This window comes from Chiloscyllium plagiosum, unplaced genomic scaffold (assembly GCF_037043375.1).
Source record: "Chiloscyllium plagiosum isolate Xiang-an unplaced genomic scaffold, Cpla_swu_hap1 HiC_scaffold_24, whole genome shotgun sequence".
NCBI classification, from domain to species: domain Eukaryota; kingdom Metazoa; phylum Chordata; class Chondrichthyes; order Orectolobiformes; family Hemiscylliidae; genus Chiloscyllium; species Chiloscyllium plagiosum.
The window spans coordinates 48494134-48517197 of record NW_028270162.1 but is presented as its reverse complement, the minus strand read 5'-3'; the positions used below and the strand labels follow the sequence as shown (position 1 = coordinate 48517197).

Here is a 23064-nt window from a genome sequence, read left to right as displayed (position 1 = left end):
GGTTTTGAGTTAGCTCAGTCACTTGTGTTTCAGGAATGGGAAGACCCCTGGGTGACATAACCCTGCAGTAGCATGACTGGAACTGTGGAGAGTTAAGTGTTTTCTTCGGTTTGGTGATAGTATTCTGATGTCTCTTCTTTGTATTTTTGATTTATTCGTGATATAGAGGCAAGTGCCTGCATTCAAGCGTCCACCACTCACAAATTTGCTTCTCCGCACAATGCTTAATGTGCACCTTTTCACCTGCCATGAATCCAGCTTTCACCCATCTGTCCTCTTAAAGAAGGAAGCATGAGAGGCTTACTTCCTGGGGTACAAGTGCACATCGGTTATGTATTGAGCAGTCTGCCATGCTTGAAAATCAATCAATTTTGGCTTTCTCCAGGAATACAATCCCCTGCAAACAGCAGAATTTTACTGGACGTGTGGAGGTCAAAGGTGAAATTGGTTCAAGAAATGTGAGTGAAACTCAGTAAAGCACGGGAAAGGGATATCTCAGGAAGGAGGTGGAAAGTGTAACACTGGAAAAGTACAGTAGGTCAGGCAGCATCCGAAGAGCAGGAGGGTCGATGTTTCGAGCATAAGCCCTTCATCAGGAAAGAGCTGGCCCTGCATCATTAAAATGTACAGCACATTTGTAGCAACTCCACTTTCAAGGAGCTATGAACCTGCACTCCAAGGTCTCTTTGTTCAGCAACACTCCCTAGGACCTTACCATTAAGTGTATAAGTCCCACTAGGATTTGCTTTCCCAAAATGCAGCACCCATGAGCTGCCAGAGGAAGTGGTGGAGGCTGGTACAATTGCAACATTTAAGAGGCATTTGGATGGGTAATATGAATAGGAAGGGTTTGGAGGTATATGGGCCAGGTGCTGGCAGGTGGGACTAGATTGGGTTGGGATATCTGTGCTGTACATCTCTATGACTACGTACAGTAGGGTTTAACACAGTAAGACAGATGAGACCAGGAAAGGAGTCCAGCGCTGCTGAAGCAGGATCAGTGTGTTGTATTTCAGCTTGAAGCAGCCCACATTGCCATGATTTGTCAGTCTAACCCCGAATGCTGTAAACTGGGACAGCCCTTAGCAGAAAGTTTGTCAATTGTCATTCAACAATCCCACCTCTGATCTAGTGATTGAGGGAAGGCAATTAAATAAAGAGGTGGTACACAGGCATCTACAAACCCTTGGAATGCAACCTAACCTGCCTGGAGACATCCAAAACCCAAGTTAGTCTATATTTTTTTGAAAACAGAGCGACACGATAGCGTTGAGTCAAACAGCAGGAGCTGTACCTACCTGATTTATATGTAATTTAGAGATAATTGCAGAGGGGATCCTGAAGAGGGAGACTGTATAAGACTCTCCTCGTGTGAGGAGGAACCTGCCAGCAAAGCTCAGTCACACCACACATGATAAAAGGACAGCAAAAGGCCACTGTTGCCATGGTAACCGGTCTCAATGTTAACCCAATCTCATGGATTTCTTGCACACTCAATAGAGGTTTAATAAAACTCAGCTTTGATTAAAACAAAAACTTGTGGTAAACCACTCTTAAACATTGGCACAAGAGCAACTGAGTGTGAATTTCCTGCAGTTGGTCAAAGAGGCAATTCCTCAGCCTTAGCTTATTCCAACCCAGTTTACTGCATCAGGTGCTCCCAATGTGGTCTTCTCTACATTGGCAAAACCGATCGTAAACTCAGGGAACGGTTCACCGAGCATCACAACCGGCCCACAGGGGCCAACCGTACCTCCCAGTCACCGCCCATTTCGATTCCCCTTCCCATTCCCTTTCTGACATGACCATCCCTGGCCTCCTCCATTGGCAAAACAAAACCACAGCTCCTTTTGGAGGAACAACACCTCATCTTCCACCTGGGCACCCTACAGCCTGGACGACCCAACATTGAGTTCTCCAATTTCAAATAACCTCCCTTCCCATCCCCCGACTCCCTTCCCAGCCCCTCTCCCTCCCTTCCACTGCTCCCTGCCACCAACTGGATTCATTCCTCCCATTGACCAACCGGGAGGTACCCTCTACCTGTCTTCACCGATCCCCACTTCACCACCCTGCCCCGCCTCCCCTTTATCTGCTGCTCCTCCCACACCCACCCACAGTCCTGAGGAAGGGTTACACCCGAAACATCGACTTCTGCGCCTCCTGATGCTGTCTGGCTTGCTGTGTTCTTCCAGCCTTCTGCCTGTCTACTTTAGCTTATTGACTGTCAGATGACAGTAAATTGATTAGTCCAAAAGTGTTAGATGTAACGGACACTCTTCCTGTGCTGCTGGCTGGACACTTATTACACAATCCAATGAAAAATGCGAACGTTCAGTTCAATAATTTCTCTGAGTTGCTCCGCAGGGACTTCCCTGCAGGTCAGAATGCAGTTGACATGATGATCTCGACTGTGCTTTGCGGGACTGTCCCATTCGGTGCAACTCGGAGTGGTGCGTTTTTCCCGAGTTTCCTGTTCTTGAACTCTTCACTAATCTCTAGCGGGGTCTTGCCCCTTGTCTCCAGTAGAATGAAGTAGCCCATGATAGTGAGCAGTAAACAGACTCCAAAGAATATCAGGAAGCACAGGTGACCCAGACCCTCCTGTAAAAGAATCATACAGTCAGGGAAGAGAGAGAGAGAGAGAGAATAGGACAGGAGGGTCAGTGAGTGAGACTGAGGGCAGGTCAGTGAGTGAGACCGAGGGCAGGTCAGTGGGTGAGACTGAGGGAGGGTCAGTGAGTGAGGCTGATGGGGAGGGGCGTCAGTGAGTGAGACCGAGGGCAGGTCAGTGAGTGAGACTGAGGGAGGGCCAGTGGGTGAGACTGAGAGAGGGTCAGTGAGTGAGACTGAGAGAGGGTCAGTGAGTGAGGCTGAAAGCGAGGGGCGTCAGTGAGTGAGGCTGAGGGAGGGTCAGTGAGTGAGACTGAGGGAGGGTCAGTGGATGAGACTGAGAGAGGGTCAGTGAGTGAGGCTGATGGCGAGGGGCGTCAGTGAGTGAGGCTGAGGGAGGGTCAGTGAGTGAGGCTGGGGGAGTGTCAGTAAGTGAGACTGAGAGAGGGTCAGTGAGTGAGACTGAGAGAGGGTCAGTGAGTGAGGCTGATGGGGAGAGGCATCAGTGAGTGAGGCTGAGGGAGGGTCAGTGAGTGTGACCAAGGGAGGATCAGTGAGTGAGATTGAGTGGGGTGGGGTCAGTGAGTGAGATTGAGGACAGGGCTAATTCTTCAACATTCTGAGAGAGATGCACAACTGTTTTACAAATGTTGACGTGACTTACCACCAAGAAGGAGAAAATGATTGTCACAAGGAAGAGACCAGTCCAGTTGAGGAAGCCATTGATGGCATAACCAGCTGGGCGATCAGACTGCAGGAAGATTTCTGAGGGTAAGATGATAGCTACACCACCTGGTACAGCACCAAGAAAGATTCCAATTAGCTATCACCTCAACCAGCATCTTCATGAGAAACATCCAGCTCCTCACTTTTAATTTGAGCTATCAGCCCCCTGGGTTTGTCTGAACGCCTTCCTCACTTAGTAGGAAAAGAAAAGGGTAAACTGGAAATGGGATAAAAGACAATGGATAACGGAGAATGGGGAAGGTCAACTATCTTCCAACTGGTAAAATAAGAATACTTTCCAATTGGAGGTGGAAGGTGAGGGGTGGGCTTGTTGCCCAGGTGACAGCTTCATGTGATGAAACTTCCAGCAATACACCTGACTGGAGCTGGTAACCCGGAAGGAGATGGAGAATGAAGGGCTTGGAGACTCGTGGTCATGGCAAATTTGGAGGATCCCCTGGGAAACCGACAGATTTTCAGAGTTTTCTGTCAATCTCAAACCCCGCCCCAGAATTCTCTGAGCCTGGCTACATGTGAAGATTTATACTTGGATCTGAAAAACTGAAAGGTGGAGGTGATGTATTGGGATCTGGGATCTGGGTGTCCTTGTACACCCATCAGTGAAAATAAACAGGCAGGTCAGTAAGCAATTAGCGAGGTGAATGGCGTGTTGGCACACATTGCAAGAGGGTTTGAGTTCAGAAATAGAGACGTCTTACTGAAGCTTTACAGGGCTTTGGAAAGACCATACCTGGAGCGGATATATTTGTCTTAGAAGGAGTACAGCAAAGATTCACTCGGCTGATAGCAGTTTTGACAGGACTGTCATATGAGGAGTGATTGGTTTGACTGATTAGATTAGAATAGATTCCCTACAGTGTGGGAACAGGCCCTTCGGCCCAACAAGTCCACACCGACCCTCTGAAGAGTAACCCACCCAGACCTATTCCCTCTGACTAATGCACCTAACTCTATGGGCAATTTAGCATGGCCAAGTCACCTGACCTACAGATCTTTGGACTGTGGGAGGAAACCGGAACACCCGGAGGAATCCCAAGCAGACACGGGGAGAATGTGCAAACTCCACGCAGTCAGCCGCCCGAGGCTGGAATCAAACCCAGGCCCCTGGTGCTGTGAGGCAGCAGTGCTAACCACTGAGCCACCATACTGGGCCTGTGTTCACTAGAGTTTAGAGGAACGAGAGGGAATCTAATTTAAATTCTGACAGGGATGTACAGATTAGATGCAGAGAGGATGTTTCTCCTGTCTGGGGAGCCTAGAAGCAGGGGACACAGTCTCAGGATGTGGGGGACACCATTTCCGACTGAGATGATGAAACATTTCCTCATTCAAAGTCATGTGACCCTGTGGAATTCTCTACAGAGAAGACTGTGGAGGACAAGGCACTGAGTATATTCAAGGAAGAGACAGATAATTTTGTAGATAATTTTAAAGGGTCTGGGGAGACAGTGGGAACTTCGCACTGAAATGGAGGGTCAGCCCTGACCATAGTGAATAGCCAAGCAGGCTCAAAGGGCCGAACGGCCTACTCCAGCTCCTAGCTTCTACGCCCCTAACTCATGGATCAAGATGCTTCCCCGTCCCTCTTTCCCACTGTCAGTGCTCACTCAACTCAGTGCTACTACCCGGCAAAAGCGAGGCCTGCAGATGCTGTGAGATCAGAATTTAGATCAGAGTGATGCTGGAAAAGCACAGGAGGTCAGGCAGTATCGGAGGGGCAGAAAAATCGACATTTCGGGTAAAAGCCTTACTGCTAACAGGGGAGGCAAAAATCACAGGGCAAGTCACCCTCGAACCCGGAAGTGTATTTCGGTCATTCATTAAGATTGAAGTGCTTTACATGAATGGAGCAGTGACTCCTGTTTGTCAGCTCACCTGGGCCTACGCCGTAGCTGAAGACATAAGCAAAGATGATGACCAAACTGCAGTACGGCATCCAGCTCACGAGGTGCTGCAGGTAACAAACAGGGTTAGGAGCCATACGTATGAAAACAGGAGCATTTTCTAATGCTCACACTGCCCTTCAGTCTCTGCAACAGCAGACCATGAGAAAACAGGAATATAAAATGAGGAAACATTCTGACATACCCATTAGGAATCAGTTTGCCATTTGAGAAGATCTTGGATGATCTGACTGTAGTCTTGTTTCACTTTGCTGACTACCCTTTACCCTCAGACTCCATTGTTAAGACCTAACTCCAAGTGAAAAATATTCAATGACCCATATCTTGCAGTTTCTGATAATTGGTACTTAGGCTTTTGATGGGTAGTTACCATGGATTTGGAATTCTCTGAGAAAGTCTTCAACTCTGAGGGTTCCAACTATGCTTCCCTTAATAGATGGCCAGGTAAACATAGAGGAATTAAAAGCTGATCTCATCTTTGGTTAACTATGGCTAATGCGATGGCTTTAAGAGGTTATTTTGTCCTGGGTTTTTTTCCAAAATTAAATGAGAGAAACCAAGCAGCCTGTAAAAATAGTACACATCTTGTGAGTCCTTGGGTGTTTTTCTTAAAGTTGCAACAATAGAAGCAGCCTGAAAGGGTGGTGTCAAGCTCCCACAGAACCAGGGATTTTAGCCTTAGCTTTTAGCAGTTGCTATTGGGATCTTGAAGAGGTGGAAGGTATTTTTCCATCTCACGGTTGCAGCCATAAGCTGGAGGGTTCTCTGCCTTCTATGGAAGTTGCATACAAGACAATGTGTCTGAATTTGCCTTTCACCAACGGTGTTTCTATGGGATCTTATTACATGGGGACAGTTAATTAGTAACAGTGACTGTTTCTATTATTCTGGTGCGTTTTCCAATAGAGTTAAGTTATTCCAATTTCTTCTTTCTTCTGTTGTATTTTAACTATAGTGGATGAATAAAATGTGCTTTGCTTTGAAACCGGTACTTTGACCAATCGAACTGCATCTGGAACGCAACACCTTACATTTACCTTTAAAATAAGAAAAAAAACTAGGGTCCAGACTACCTTCTGAATATTTTGATGGGGTTTGGTCTGTTCCATAACAAACCTGATAATACCCCCTCCCCCAACTCACCTCAGACTGCTCCCACCTGAACACTTGACACCACACATAATATGATCAAGACCCTCCATCATGTCTGACCCCATCAACTGGATCTGACTAGCCTCTCATTCTGGACATGACCCCCACAAGTCCCCAGATTTTACTTGACCCCCCACCCAGAGGCAGGTGTTCTCAACCTGGACCACCCTAGGTCCCAACAAGCCCCGCTTCCCTAAGATGCGACCGAACCCTCCGACAGCCTAACACACACACACACACACACTCCTGACCCTGTCTGACAAGCCCCGACCCACCTATCCCCTCACCTACACCTCCCATCCGATCAACTCTGCCTGTTTCACAGTGCCACCCAAACCTCTCAACCCACCCTGCCCACTTTGCCAGGCGGTGCCTCTGCTGTTCTTACCCCTTGCCCCCTTACCTCTCCATCCCTTTACCCACTGACCTGACTCAGGTTCATTCACGGAGGCAGTGAAAAGCTTTGCATTGTCCGGCAGTGTTCGGTGTGTGTTAGCGAATAAATGGATGCACCAGACTGTGTAAGAAAGGAGAGTGTGCCTTGGCTTCCTCTAACTTGATGAGAATACAGCCGGAATAAAGAGACGCTGCAGATTTCACCATCGGAAATTGGGCCAAAGGATATAGGAAACAGGTGTAGATTAAAACAGTAAGCGCAAAAGCAGAATCCAAACCTACTGTAATTCAGACTAAAGCCCTGTCCTCTACAGTCTCTGGAGAAGACAATTCCAAAATTAACAATTCTTTTAGAAAGAAAGAAAACTCTCCATTTTAAATAGGAGACCCCAGTTCAAATCCCTCCCCTAAACGGAAACATTTTCTCTTCATCCTCCTGGCCAAACCCCCGAAGGGTTTTGTTTCAGTGAAATCCCTTTTCATTCTCCTTAACTCTGGTAAATACAGGATCAAACCTGTCCAAACTGGATTCATAAAATAACCTCAGCATTCCAGAAATTATTTGAACGAGCTTTATCTGAACTGCTCCCACTGCAGTTGTATTCTCAAATAAGGAGACCAAAACTGTACGCAGTATTCCAGATTACAGGGTATGACCTATAAGTGTCGAAAAATGTGACACTGGAAAAGCACAGCAGGTTAGGCAGCATCTGAGGAGCAAGGGGATCGATGTTTCGGACATTAGCCCTGAGCTATAAGGAGAAGCTGGAAAAACTTGGGTTGTTTTCTCCGGAGTGGCAGCGACTGAGGGGAGACCTGAGAGAAGTCTATAAAATAGATAGGTTTGACGGTCAGAATCTTTTTCCCAGAGTCGAACTGTCTGAAAGTAGGCAGCATCCGCTTAAAGGTGAGAGGAGGCAAGTTCAAAGGAGATGTGAGGGGCAAGGTTTTTACACAGAGAGCGGTAGGAGTCTGAACATACTGCCAGGGATGGTATTGGAGGCAGATACAATGGGCGCATTTAAGGGACTTTTATCTGTATATATCTATACAATAATTCTGCCATTTCTTTATTTCCTGTCATCAATTCCTCTGACTTACTGTCTGGAAGGCCAGTGCTCACTTTACAAGTACTTTAAGAAACTTCTAGTATCTTATTTTTCTAGCTCCCTTTCTCCAGTCATTCTTTGCTGGTTTTTAAATTCTGTTTAATCTTCTGTCCTACCGGTAATTTTCATAGAATTAATGAGTTTTCTTTCAATTTGTTATGATTCTTATCTTCCTTAATTGGTCATATATAGTGCATCTCTCAAACTCATTTTTTCTCACTTGAGAATGAGTCTTTGGTGGTGTTATGAATATCTCCTTAAATGTCTGCCATTGTATCCCTACTGACCTAGCTTTTAACTTAATTTCCCAGTTCACTCTAGCCACCGCTGTCTTTACATCCGTGTAATTGTCTTTATTGAAGGTCAAAATATTGATTTGGACCTAATTTCTCTCCATCGAGCTGAATGCAATATTAAACCACATCATGATCACTGCTAATTTGATTAGATTAGATTCCCTACAATGTGGAAACAGGCCCTTTGGCCCAACCATTCCACACCGACCCTCCAAAGAGTAACCCACCCAGACCCACTTCCCTCTGACTCATGCACATATCAGTATGGGCAATTTAGTGTGGCCAATTCACCTAACCTGCACATCTTTGGACTGTGGGAGGAAACCAGAGCAAATTCGCGCATACATGGGGAGAATGTGCAAACTCCACACAGACGGTCATTTGAGGCTGGAATCAAACCTGGGACCCTGGTGCTGTGAGGCAGCAGCACTAACCACCAAGCCACCGTGCTGATCCACTTATGCCCTAAATGTTGACGCTCCTGCCCCTCAGATGCTGCCTGACCTGCTGTGCCTTTTCCTGCGCCATGCTCTTCATCTCTGACTCTCCAGCATCTGTAGTTCTCACTTTCTCCTCATCACTGCTACCTAAAACAACACTCAAAATACATAGGAGTTGCAAGTGGATCTGTTCCTGAAAATCACCAAATCATCTGGAACATTTAACACTGGCCAATCGGAAAAGTTGCCCCCATAAATAGAGTGGAAAAAAATGGTGAGGAGCTGTTCCTCCAATCACAGGCTGGTTCTCTGCCATGTTTGCTGCTGATAGGCTTATTACTGCATCTATCAACAGTGAATACAGGAGTGACACAGTCTGTGATTGGAGGAGCAACAAGCAGCTAGGAAAGCCAGTCCTGGAATAGAGGGAGTTGACAGACTATCTTTTGCTGGCTTCCTGCCTTTGCAAAATGTCAAGTACCCTTTCATGTCCCTGTAATGGCTAGCAAGTCACGTGCCTCAGTTTCTACATGAGCTGCCAATTTGTCTGTTGCAAATGCTACACACGTTCTGACAGAGAGCCTTGAGTTCTGACCTTTTGTTATTTTTGTGAGCTCTGGCCTTATCAGCTTGTGCACTCTAACATTTATATGTTGCACCTTCCCTTCCATCCTCTGAATATCATTGCCCTCCCTGCTACCAGACTCACTTGCCTTGTCCCCTAGTCCCTTTCCTTTGTATCTACTTCATGTTGCCTCACTTGGACTATTACACCAATTGTTTAGCTTTGAAGCCCTTCTACTACACTTTGTTATGCAACTCATAAGAACACTGGTCTGACCATATTTACGTGATGTCTCTCCAAACAGTATGCCTACCTTTATTCAACAGTATTGGTGCCAGTGACCCATGAATCGAAAATCATTTTTTACACACCAGTCTCGAACCAGCCATCATGTTCCTAATCTATTTACCCTGTGTTGGTTTACTTGCTTATGGCTCAGCTAATATTCCAGAGGTCAGAATCTTTTCATTTTCCTTTGGTACTTAAATGGACCATGACATTTGGATCTGTCCCTTTCCACAGCACGTTCTCCTCCTCCCAAGCACATGTCCCAAGTTAGCTCTTGCACTTAGTTACAAAGAACTGTGTCTGCCCCCTCTAATTCTACTGCCCCCTATGGATCATTGCATTTCTATTTACATGCCTTCACTTGAATGCATTTCTGTGCAACATCGAACCATGGAATCCCTACAGTGTGGAAACAGGCTGTTTGGCCCATTGAGTCCACACTGACTGTCTGAAGAGCATCCCACTCAACTTCACCCTCTTACCCTATCCCTGTAACCCTGCATTTCCCATGGCTAACCTACTTAGTTTTCACATCCCTTGACACTATGGCCAATTTAGCATGGCCAACCCACCTAACCTGCACAGCTTTGGACTGGGTCACAGTCAGTTTGCTCAGTCTTCCCATTGCTGCCACTCTCATCCATACAAGCTCGATGAATCCCCGATTTGTTGGACATTTCGATGCATGGGACTTCCTCACTTATGCCTTCTCTGTCCCCAAACCTGCCTCACTTCCAATCACACAATCACCTGTCCCTGACCACTGACTAAATCAGAACATCCTAGCCTATGGGATGTAACTGCCTTCTGGAATAGAGTGTCTGGTTAATGTTCCCTCTTCCCCAGTGCCGTGCAGTGTCTGAAACCCAGTCTCCAGCAGACTGAATCCGAGCCAATGCTCTTTGAACCACAGATGCATACTACAGCTGCAGTTGCAATGGATCCTACTGGTGTCCATACTCCCCATAGAGTCATAGAGATGTACAGCATGGAAACAGACCCTTAGGTCTAACCCATCCATGCCGACCAGATATCCCAACCTAATCTAGTCCTACCTGCCAGCACCCGGCCCATATCCCTCCAAACCCTTCCTATTCATATACCCATCCAGATGCCTTTTAAATGTTGCAAATAGTGTAGTTGCAACATATCACCTTCCCTGCTACCCCTCCCAGGACTCAGACTATTAAATCTGTTTTTCTTTCTGCAGACCTGCTGGGTATTTACCCTTGGCCTGTATTTATTTCAGATTGCCGGTATTCACAGGATTTTGCTCCTAGCTGGTGCAGGGGAGGGAATTTATAAATACGGAGATTAGGTAAGGAAGTTGCGAATCAGTGTCTTCTTGAAGAGCAGACTACGACAAGGAAGTAACCCATTGTGTGGTCAGGGCTGAGAGAGTTCTGCCACTCCTCTCATTTTTACGATGCCAAATGAAAACTAAAGGCCAACTGTCCCCAATGCTGCAAATAATTATCAAATCTGTGAAACGCTGTGTACTCAGATGGTAACACTGTGCTGAGGTCAGTCATGCGTGCCAAGAATTACAATCAATACTACTAACACAGCACAGAGCCACAGAATGGTGGCCACTGGCTAATTTGCTACAAAGAAGACAAAAATGACAACATTATCATCGCCACGGAGCACAGAACATTGAGGAAATGGAGCACTTTTCCTACACAGGACATAAAAATCTCCAGGAGTGACCCATGTCCACACAAGAATTGGCAAAATGACATTGGTCTTCGAGCAGCAGAGTGAGCATCCAACACCATTAGCACGTCCATGAGTCTATGACTCCACAGATCTACTGTCGTGCCTTCTGCAATCTCTGCCAGCATTGAAGAGAACAGCAAAGGTCAGAGGTAAAGTGGATGACTTCCTCCAACACACCTTTTGTAAGATCCTGGACATCGTTGGAGTCACCAGTGAGGAAATGCTGTGAATGATAGATCAGAGATGCCCATGGGACATAGGGTACAGAGAGACTGGCAGGGAACATCCTTCATGACCTGCACCTGTCAGAGTGGCAATAGAATGGAAGCCACCAGACGAAGAGTGTAGATGGAGCTGGCCAAACCAAGTGAAGAACATTCAGACACAGGACACGACCTGGGCTGGAATGGGGCTGGAAACTGCTCTTTGTCTGGCATGGGGCCAGAGAAACGGTTCAGAGAAAAGTGAAACCAAATTTAATCAAAGAAAACTAGAAAGTAGAAGTAGTTTATTGATAAAGTTGCAAAAACGCAGCTCACAAACACTGAGTGTCTGGGAAAGACATAGATAGCAGCAGGTGAGTCATTGAGAGTCCACTTAACAAGTAAAAATCCAAAGAATTGTGGATGCTGGAAATCAGAAAGAAAATCTGAAATTGCTGGAAAAACTCAGCAGAGAGTACATTTACGTTGATTTCCAAATTTCAGTCATATTAATTCCATAACAGCCCAGAACCCCTCAGACAAACCGTATCATGAAGAGAACTTACAGCTTGAAACCTTGTATGAATATCAGTCCTGACTCAGTACTACCTCTCCTGGTGCCTCTCCATAATATTGGGGAAGCAGTTTAATGGCCCTAATCCTCAGGAGCAGTTCCTTTTGTTTCCCGAGTCCTCAAGCTTTCTGAGCTTTTCCTTCAGGTTCTTTCCCTAGTGCACAGGGTGACTGGCTCACAAATTACAAAGTCTCTGACTTATCAGTTAAAAGCAACAGCTTACGTAACTGAGGAGAGAAAATAACTGGCTTTCTTTATTTCCCGAATGAAACACAAACAAAAGAGAACAGAATATAGAATGACTTAACCTATCTGAAAAGTTTCAGATATTTGACTGGAGAGAGACACACACACACCACCTCTCCTTCCAGCTTCTGCCTGCATTGTTCACACCCACAAGCTGTTCAGCTACTCAGGAACCAATCAGACAGTTGTCGCTAGGTGGATGACCTTTGGCATCCAAGACCAGTTGGGGCCATTGAGACCAACCGACTATATGTTACCAGTGGAATCTCACTTCATACACATGCTCCAGTGCCATGCTGTATCCTCTTACCTCTTCCCTTATTGCTTGCAAAGCAATAGGAAAAGCACAACCAATAAAATGAGTCTCAGTAACTTGCTTTTTTAACACATGGCAAATCCAACCTCAGATCTTTGTAAAATAATCGTTATGTCAATTCAGTTCACCATCAAATATAAAATAAAAAGATATGGTCTTCTCATTCCCCACAACCCTTATTAATTAAAAGTCCAATCTATCTTAGCTTGAATATACTTAATGCCTTCTGTGGTAAAGGATTCCACAGATTCACTGCCCTTTGAGAGAAATTCCTCCTCTACCCTGTCTTAAATGGGTGACATCTTTATTCCAAGTTGATGCTCTCTTGTTCTGGACTCTCCCAGAAGGGTAAACAACCAAACTGTAGGTTTGCTCGCTGAGCTGGAAGGTTCATTTCAGACATTTTGTCACCATACTAGGTAACATCTTCAGTGTGCCACTGGACGAAGCACTGCTGGTGTAAAACTTGAAAGGGTTCAGAAAGATTTACAAGGAAGTTGCCAGGGTTGGAGGATCTGAGCTACAGGGAGAGGCTGAACAGGCTGGGGTTGTTTTCCCTGGAGCGTCAGAGGCGGAGGGGTGACCTCATAGGGGTTCATAAAATTATGAGGGGCATGGATAGGGTAAATAGACAAAGTCTTTTCCCTGGAGTGGGGCTGTCCAGAACTAGAGGGCATAGGTTTAGGGTGCGAAGGGAAAGATATAACAGAGACCTAAGGGGCAATTTTTTCACGCAGAGGGTGGTATGTGTATGGAATGAGCTGCCAGAGGATGTGGTGGAGGCTGGTACAATTGCAACATTTAAGAGGCATTTGGATGGGTGTATGAATAGGAAGGGTTTGGAGGGATATGGGCTGGGTGTTGGCAAGTGGAACTAGATTGGGTTGGGAAATCTGGTCGGCATGGATGAGTTGGACTGAAGGGTCTGTTTCCACGCTATACATCTCTATGACTCTATGACCACTGACCAGAAGATTCTCAGTATATCTGGCCTGTCTAAACACAAGCGCCCCCTAGGGGTCACAAACTAAACCTCCAGGGCCAGCGGTCTCCACAGGTCAGCAGACTCTCTCCAGCCCTGCTATGTAACGAAGGGATGACTAAGATACAGAAGGAGGGAGAGGAGGAAGGAAAACATTTACTGACCACACTTTGGTGACAGGGTTTACTGTGCACTGGAATTTACTTTGCACTTTTGTAAATGTCACTGCTTTCACCTTTTGCCTGGTGGTTCTGTCTGTCTGTGGAACTGTAAATGTCATTGTTTGAATATGAAACATCACTTCATGTCCCATGGATGGGGGGTCTGTGGGGGAATCCTCTTGCAGCATCTGGAGGCAAGTGGAACTAGGCAGACACCTTTGGCCTCACCTATACTGTTATGGTTCTGTTCGCCGAGCTGGAAGTTTTTGTTGCAAATGTTTCGTCCCCTGGCTAGGCGACATCATCAGTGTTTGGGAGCCTCCTGCAAAGCGCTTCTTTGATGTTTCCTCTGGTGTTTATAGTGGTCTGTCCCTGCCGCTTCCAGTTGTCAGTTTCAGCTGTCCGCTGTAGTGGTTGGTATATTGGGTCCAGGTCGATGTGTTTGTTGATGGAGTTTGTGGATGAGTGCCATGCTTCTAGGAATTCCCTGGCTGTTCTTTGTTTGGCTTGCCCTATAATGGTAGTGTTGTCCCAGTCAAATTCATGTTGCTTGTTGTCTGCGTGTGTGGCTACTAAGGATAGCTGGTCGTGTCGTTTCGTGGCTAGTTGATGTCAGCCTATACTATTACCAGTGTATTGCAGCCCCTGTGTCCAAAGGTGCTGCTGTGATATCTGGGACAGGAAAGTAAAATTCAAACAGGAGGCAGTTCTTTAAGCCGGCCAGGGAATGGGATCCGCAGGTCTGTCCACAATGTTCTTTCCTTTTCAAAACCCTAACATCCTTTATGTGCTGCAGGAGGATTGGCCATGCTAACTTACCCAGTGACCAGAGGTGTGCAGGCTTGGTGAGTTAGCCATGGCAAATGCAGGGTAACAGGGATAGGGTCAGTGAGTGGGATGCTTTTTGGAGGGTCAGTGCAGCCCTGATGCACCAAATCATCTGCACCGCAGGGTTTCTATGGCTCCGTGAGGAAGGTGACAATGAGATTCCATATGTCAGTGTCTTCCACCTCAGCCTGACCGTGTCTGTGAGACCAAATATTGGAATGCACTCTGCATAGCCCATCCTGTAAAGCCTGTAAGCTTGGCACATCGCCAGCCAATCTGTCTGCACATGCCCAGTTTCCCCACCAACCCATAGGGTTATGAAGTGACCAAGTATGGTCATAGACTGTAACCCCCACCCCACACCTCTTGAAGTCAGGGTGTTCTGAACCACAGATAAACAACCCTACTTACACGACCCCCTTCCCATCCATGCTTTACCATATCTCCCCCACCCTGAACAGCTCCATATTGACCCCTTTCATAATTGCCATCCCCCTATAACTCACCCTGTTCCCCCCTCTGGGCCTGCAGACCCCAATCTCCAAGATTAACTTGCCAACTCTCCTTCCCATGGTAGCAGCTAGCCTTCTCCAGTTCCCCCTCCTTTCCCCTTAGTTTTTAAAGGCAGAGAGGACGGAATATGGTCCATCGCTTTGAAAGACCTAACCAGACAGTCCAGAAAAGAAGTGCCTCGACCCCTGACTATACATCACCACTGCCCACCAACTGGTTACTATGGAACTACAGGACCCACTTCCCGGACTGCAGAGGGACAGAGCCCTTGACCAAACCCCATGACTGCAGCCAGTGCCCCGGACTGGTACAGGAGGCTGCCCTCGAGTCTGGATCCACTGACTGACTGACAGGTGCAATTACTGAGGACTAAGCCCATGGGCCATAGAGCCACAGCTACGTGCTGGCTGCACACACAATGAGTAAGCTGCTGGGATGGACAGCACACTACAAGATGGCCACCCCCTAGACCTGACCGGCAAGATAAGCTGTCTGGCCATGTGTGACTACACTAATGGGTGAGGCAGGGATGCTGGGAGGTCCTAACTGGGCAGCGAGTGAGCAGCCCTGAGATACGGCCTGGTCCAATCCCTGAGCCGAGTGTCTGTCCCTGTACATGAGGTATCCCTATGGCAGCTTTTCAGTGCTAGTCATTGGTTGCCCTGCAATGCCGATCCAGAGCTCCCTGCTAATGGATTGGAGAGGCGACATGATGGTCATTCCCCGATGCCAGTGCCATCCCCCTATAACTCACCCTGTTTGCGCCCGGTGTCCAGGGATTGTTGCCTGAGTGGGGGAATGGGATTGAGGATGATTTAGTGGTTTGGATCAGAAATTGGCTAGCTGAAAGGTGGTGGTTGATGGGAAATGTTCATCCTGGAGCTCAGTTATTAGTGGTGTACCGCAAGGATCTGTTTTGGGGACACTGCTGTTTGTTATTTTTATAAATGATCTGGTCAGGGCATAGAAGGATGTGTTTGGAAAGTTGCGGATGACACCAAGGTCGATAAGAGTTGTGGATAGTGATGAAGGATGTTGCAGGTTACAGAGAGACATAGACAAGTTGCAGATGTGGGCTGAGAGGTGGCAAATGGAGTTTAATGCAGAAAAGTGTGAGGTGATTCACTTTGGAAGGAGTAACAGGAATTAAGAGTACTGGGCTAATGTAAGATTCTTGGTAGTGTAGATGAGCAGATTCTTGGTGTTCCGTGTACATAGATCCTGAAAGTTGCCACCCAGATCGATAGGGTTGTTAAGAAGGCATACGGTGTGTTCACTTTTATTAGTAGATAGATTGAATTTTGGAACCATGAGATCATGATGCAGCTGTACATAACTCTGGTGCAGCTGCACTTGGGAATATTGCGTACAGTTCTAGTCACTGCATTGTAGGAAGGATGTAAAGCTTTGGAAAGGGTTCAGAAGAGATTTACTAGGATGTTGCCTGGTATGGAGGGAAGGTCTTACGAGGAAAGGCTGAGGGACTTGAGGCTGTTTTTGTTAGAGAGAAGAAGTTTAAGAGGTAACATAATTTAGATATATAAGATAGTCAGAGAGTTAGATAGGGTGGACAGTGAGAGCCTTTTTCCTCAGATGGTGATGGCTAGCATGAGGGGGCATAGCTTTAAATTGAGGGGTGATAGATATAGGACAGATGTCAGAGGTAGTTTCTTTACTCAGAAAGTAGGGGTGTGGAACGACCTGCCTGCAACAGTAGTTGACTCGCCAACTTTAAGGACATTTAAATGGTCATTGGATAGGCATATGGATGACAATGGAATAGTGTGGGCTAGATGGGCTTCAGATTAGTTTCGCAGGTCGGCACGACATCAAGGGCCGAAGAGCCTGTACTGCACTGTAATATTCTATGTTCTCTGAAATTCTCTCCCAATGTTCATTCCGAAGTCTTATATCCACTCTCTCAAAGAGACATAAACAAATATATAAATTTCTGCTCAACAACAAGGTGTTCTGACTCCTCAATACAGTTATAAAAGTTTCAATCATTTTTCAACTGTGTGACTAAACCTCATGAACAAAGCACACAGCAGAAGCAAAAGGAAAAAATGCAAGGATTTGAAATTCTGAATTTGCAACTCATCCGCCTCTCAATTATCCTTTCCCAACTGCAGTTGAAACCTCTGGGCACATGTCAGTCTTTGCAAACATACCCATCAGAACCCATCCTCAGCTTAAAGAACAAATATGAAGCTTTTTAACTTGGTCCTCCAAGGACTGGGTCTGTTCTGTCATTCTTTGAATTCTTCACCAATATTGACCATTCTGAACTTTCGAACAGAGAGAGTGACACACCCAGACCTAAATAATTCTTCCACCTAAGAGAATGTTATCAATGAACACAGTTCGCTTTCTCCTGGTCTCAGCCATTGCTTACCTGCAGTGAATAAGTAACTGTTAGGAGTGCTGTCCACAGACTCATAAGCCCCAGTCCTCCACAGAAGAGTGTTTTTCTCCCAGCTCGTTCAACCAAGAATGCCTGAGGAATGCGTTACACAAAAGAAGACATTCAGTAACAATGATATCCTTTGACTGGTCTCAAGAGGAACTTAGGATGATTCAACAATGGGCATTCAATATACGGGTCAGACCGATTTCTCCTCATTCCCACAAGTCTCTAATGTGGGACTTTAGTTAAGAGGACCCACTTACTGGGCATCATAGGGATGTCTGTCACTGAGCTTCAGGCCGCATTAGTCCTTTAAAACTGACAGTTCTTCTTGTTATAAGAACCAGGAGCAGGAGTAGGCCATCTGGCCTCTCGAGCCTGCCATTCAATAAGATCACGGCTGAGCTTTTCATGGGCTCAGCTCCACTTACCCGCCCAATCGCCATAACCCTTAGTTCCTTTACTGTTCAAAAATCTATCTGTCTTTGCCCTAAAAACATTCAACGAGGTAGCCTCAACTGCTTTACTGTGAATTCAACCAATCCACAATCCTTTGGGAAAAGAATTTTCTCTTCAACTCAGTCCTAAATCTGCTGCCCCTTATCTTGAGACTATGCCCCCTAGTTCCAGTTTCACCCACCATTGGAAACAACCTCCCTGCTTGTAGCTTATCTATTCCCCTCATAGTTATATATGTTTGTATAAGATCTCTCTCCCCCCCCCCCCCCCCCCCACCATTATTCTACATTCCAATGATTATAGTCCCAGTCTACTCAATCTCTCCTTATAAGCCAACTCTCTCAATTCTGGAAACAACCTAGCGAACCTCTTCACACCCCCTCCAGTGCCAGTACATCCTTTCTCAACTAAGGAGACTACCTGGCTTATTTGCCAGAGAATGCTGGTCCATAGGAGCTCGTCTGAACTCGGTGGCGCTGAGCAACCAGCAGCTCTTTATATACAATGAACATTATCCATGACCTGTTGAGCCATTGAGAGGACTGAGTCTTCAATAGCCCTAGTCATTGTGAAAGGATAGGTCACTAAGAAGAGCCCACTGTGGAGAAAGTCAGTTCCAGAAAACTAATGAAGACCTCAACTGTCTGTATTCTTCCCAACACCAATAACTCAGTTAAACATTGTACCTACACAGATCAGTAGTGTAAACATTTCAATCAGTCCTGTTCCAATGGACACATAAGGTATTCTCTCATCAGGAATTCCTGCTGCCTGGAAAAGCTCAAAAGCATACGAATAGATCTGGAAAACAAAATAAAGTATTAAAATAAAACGTTGAGAGTAGAAGTTTTGGCTTTCAACCCTACTATAAATTCTGTGTTATTCTATGCCATATGAAAACTGAGAACTGAATTACATCTATATCTACTCTTCAAATTTCCCCTTGCTTTCCAACTCCTTGTCACCTGAAGATTTCTCTCAGTCTTGTTTCTCATGTACAAATATTAACTGGTCTACATGAAGAGTCTTGAGTATGCTGCATTTCCTTGTTCAGCTTCCTTTTGCCCTGATCACTGATGATATTTCTCTGACAACACTTAACATTCTCCCAGAGAAGGGGAACAATGTCCAGGTCATAATGAGATCAGTAGATGGAGGTGTGGGGTAATTTTTAAAAAAGAGAAAATCAGGGACCTGCATGTCGGGGTGGGTTGGGGGTGGGGTGTTTGTTAGGCTGTGAGAGCACCGAGAAAATAGGGAAGGCATTGGAATGGTGCAGCATCTGTTGCCGGGGGGGGGTAAGGTAGCAAAGTGAGTGATGGAAAACCTTGAAGAGGAAAGCATTTGACTCAGCAGATAGTCTCCAGAGACTTTCGGGGCTTGGAGTGATAGATGACTGAGAGGAGGAGATGGAGAAAGTTAGTAAATAGTATCACAGTACCCCGAACTCCCTACCCCAGTAAAATGAGGGGGAACTGAACGAAGAACAAAGAAAAATTTAACTTTGAAACTGTTGACATAAATCTGGGTGAGGGATTGTTTGCTGTTAGTGCAGAGTCTTACCAGTAGGTGCTGCTGTGAACTTATTTCCTCAAAACTCTCTCCCAGTTCCATTGCCATCTTGCATAAACAAAGAAATACTTAGCTGCCAGTCATGTACAATGCCACCGGCAATCTATTTGTATTAAATAATTACATCATGTAACCTTTTAAAAGATCGCTGGCTTCTTTTCCTCTCAAAATTGTTTTCTTAAACCGTTCTCCATGTGTTCCTCATCCACCTCCAACAATAAGTATGAAGAAGCTCAGGGATTTCTTTGTTACTAAGATTGACGCCATCACGTCAGCTGTCTCACTAAAAGGCAAACGTCTTTTAAAGCCCCTCCTGCCCTAGCCTTTTGTTTGCTTTCTGTAACTTCTCTATTATCTCCCCATATCACCTCTCCGTGCTCATCCATGAAATCCTCCTCCAGCTCCCTCAATTCCCAATAACGTCTTGAGCATGTACCTTCCCTTCTCAGTCTCCATGTTAGTCCTTCCTTCCAATCTGCCATCATTGACCCTCTTGATTGTGCCAGACAGCTCCATCTCTAACCTCCTATTCCTCCCTGGATATTTTGCTGCCTCCCAAATCCATGGTTTTCTTGCCTAGAATCTCTCCAATTGGCCAGGGTCCTGCTCTATTGCAGAACTGAATGGCTCACATCAAAGGTACAAATGATATCCTGTATGACTGTGACAAAGGTAAACTTGCCCTCCTCATCCTTTCTGACTGACTTTCAGCCTCTAAAGAGATTAAGCACACCATCTTTCTCCAATGTGCCTCTGCAATTGTCCAACTGCATGGTTCCACTCTTGTCTATTGAGTTGCAGCCAGAGAATCGCTTGCAATGCCTTGTTCGTCCATTCCTAAATCATTACTCATGTTTTTGCAAGGTTTGTAGCTCAGGTTGAGGTTTAGGGTGTAGGTTTGCTCGCTGAGCTGTAGGTTTGATATCCAGATGTTTCATTACCTGGTTAGGTAACATCATCAGTGGCGACCTCCAAGTGAAGCGAAGCTGTTGTCTCCTGCTTTCTATTTATATCTTTCTCCTGGATGGGGTTCCTGGGGTTTGTGGTGATGTCATTTCCTGTTCATTTTCTGAGGGGTTGATAGATGGCATCTAGATCTATGTGTTTGTTTATGGTGTTGTGGTTGGAGTGCCAGGCCTCTAGGAATTCTCTGGCATGTCTTTGCTTAGCCTGTCCCAGGATAGATGTGTTGTCCCAGTCGAAATAGTGGTTTTTTTCATCCGTGTGTAGGGCTACGAGGGAGAGAGGGTCGTGTCTTTTTGTGGCTAGCTGGTGTTCGTGTATCCTGCTGGCTAACTTTCTTCCTATTTGTCCTATGTAGTGTTTGTGGCAGTCCTTGCATGGAATTTTGTATATGACATCACCCAGGAACCCCATCCAGGACAAAGATATAAATAGAAAGCAGGAGACAACAGCTTCGCTTCACCTGGAGGTCGCCACCGATGATGTTACCTAGCCAGGTAATGAAATGTCTGGATATCAAACCTACAGCTCAGCGAGCAAACCTACACCCTATTACTCACGTTGTTCTCTCAAGGATCCAACCTCAGCTCCCTCTTTCACATCTACTCGCTGTCCCTCGGCCAACCAGGCAGCATCAGTTTTCACATGTCGGCTGATGACAACCAGGTGTCAGTTTCTTTACTCAGAGAGTAGTAGTGGTGTGGAATCCACTGCCTACAACAGTAGTAGACTCGCCAATATTAAGGGCATTTAAATGGTCATTGGATAGACATATGGATGAAAATGGAATAGTGTCGGTTAGATGGGCATCAGATTGATTTCACAGGTCGGCACAACATCGAGGGCCAAAGGGCCTGTACTGCGCTGTAATGTTCTATGTTCTAACCAACTCTACCTCACCAACTCAATTGTCTCAAGGTTTTCTATCTCTGGTCCTTGAGCCCTGAGTTAGGCCTGCCACTGCCCAGTAAAGTGCCCAATTGGCTCCCAATTTGGCAGGCATTCCTGAGCTCTTGCCAGCTCTCCATCCAGCTATCTCCATTACGTACCACTCACTGTCTACGCCTCCAATCCCAAGCAACCAACTCCATCCCTTTCTCTGACAACATTCTGAGGCTGAACCAAAATATTCACAACCTTGTTGTCATGGTTGACCCCAAGGTGAACTACTGATCCCCTATCTGCACCATCACTAAATCCAGCCATTTCCAATTCTAACACATTGCCTGTGGGATGGGACCATTCACCGCCGCCAATTAGCCACTGCCCTTTCACCACCGAGGACGCTTCGCCATCGCCCATTGGCCGCTGAGGACAATTCGCCACCGCAAGTGTTTGTAACTCATTTTTATGTATAAACCAATAAAATTATATTTATCTCACCTCTTTTTTATAAATATGTACTATGTTGTTGTATAAATAAAGGGGACTGAGAAGTATGAAAGAACAGGTGGGAGGGAAACCAATCAGTACGTATATACATTTCTGGTGGCAAATAGTCTCCAGAGGTCAAACGACCCCAATGGAGAAACGCTGGTGGTGAACCGGCAGTGGCTAATCATCAGCGGCGAATGTGCCATGGCGAATCGTCACCTATCCCATCTGTCTTAGTTTAACAACTGTTGAAACCCTCATCCAGGTTTTTGTTACCTCACAGCTCAACTATTCCATTGCATTCCTGGCTGGTCACCCACAGACTACCTTCCTTAAACTAGAGGTCTTATACGTGTGCTCATTGACCTACATTTGTTTCTGGAATGTGTGTGTTTAATCATTTTCATCCTTTTTTTCAAATTTGTTCATAGCCTTGCCCTTTCCTAACTCTGTAAATACCTCTTGCTCATTACCTGAACTCATCAAATTCTGGCCTTTTGGGTATCCCAAAATTATTCCTCCATCGGTCGACATGCCTTCAGCTTCCTCAACCCTCAGCTCTGGAACTCTCTCCTTAAATCTTTCCACCTCCACACCTCACTTCTCTTCTTTCAGGCACTCCTTATGACCTGCCTCTTTGACCAAGTAAGCCCCAGTATCATCCTATATGACTTGATATCAAATTATGTTTCAATATATGCCTTGAAGTGATTTGATGCTTTATTGTGTTAAAGGTACTATATAATTGCAAGTTGTTGTTGTAATCTGATGCTGAATTTCCACACATCTACCATTTCAGAATAACATTCTTTCAAAATGTACCTTGATCTGGATGTTAAGCCAATTGACCCATTTGTCATATGACTCAATTCTCAACTGAATCATAAAGAGTGAATTTGAAAATACGAATTCAAATAACACTACAATTCATCAGCTGTCTTATATTAGCTGCGTCATATTATGCCTGTCATGACTATCACTGATATCAGTGACTGTAAACCTCCCACACAGTTCCGCAGTGAGGTATGGAAAGCCCTTGCAGTGGTGAGGGTGAATCTTTATCAGGGAGGCCGCCCGAATGACTCATCGACCTCAGGATGGTGAGTGGGTTGGTGCCAGTAATCGCAGCATTTATTATGCCTGACTCCAAAGTAAAATGCAGTCAAGTTATACCATGTTTAAAGGTAGGTTATTCAAGTTATAAGCACGGGAACCACACTTTGTGAGGTTACTCTGT

At 45.8% G+C, this 23064-nt stretch overlaps 1 pseudogene across 1 annotated transcript in view; it reads right to left on the bottom strand.

Moving 5' to 3' along the window:
* Nucleotides 1-2339: 2339 nt before the first annotated feature.
* LOC122562787 (solute carrier family 2, facilitated glucose transporter member 11-like) overlaps nucleotides 2340-23064 on the bottom strand; it is an 86706-nt pseudogene continuing 65981 nt past the window's right edge. Inside the window, exons 8-12 of the transcript XR_015761293.1 lie at nucleotides 18609-18719; nucleotides 17448-17549; nucleotides 5236-5311; nucleotides 3213-3405; nucleotides 2340-2604 (exon numbers count right to left, since the gene is read on the bottom strand). The product of XR_015761293.1 is annotated as a solute carrier family 2, facilitated glucose transporter member 11-like (transcript). The remainder of the gene's footprint in view (nucleotides 2605-3212; nucleotides 3406-5235; nucleotides 5312-17447; nucleotides 17550-18608; nucleotides 18720-23064) is intronic.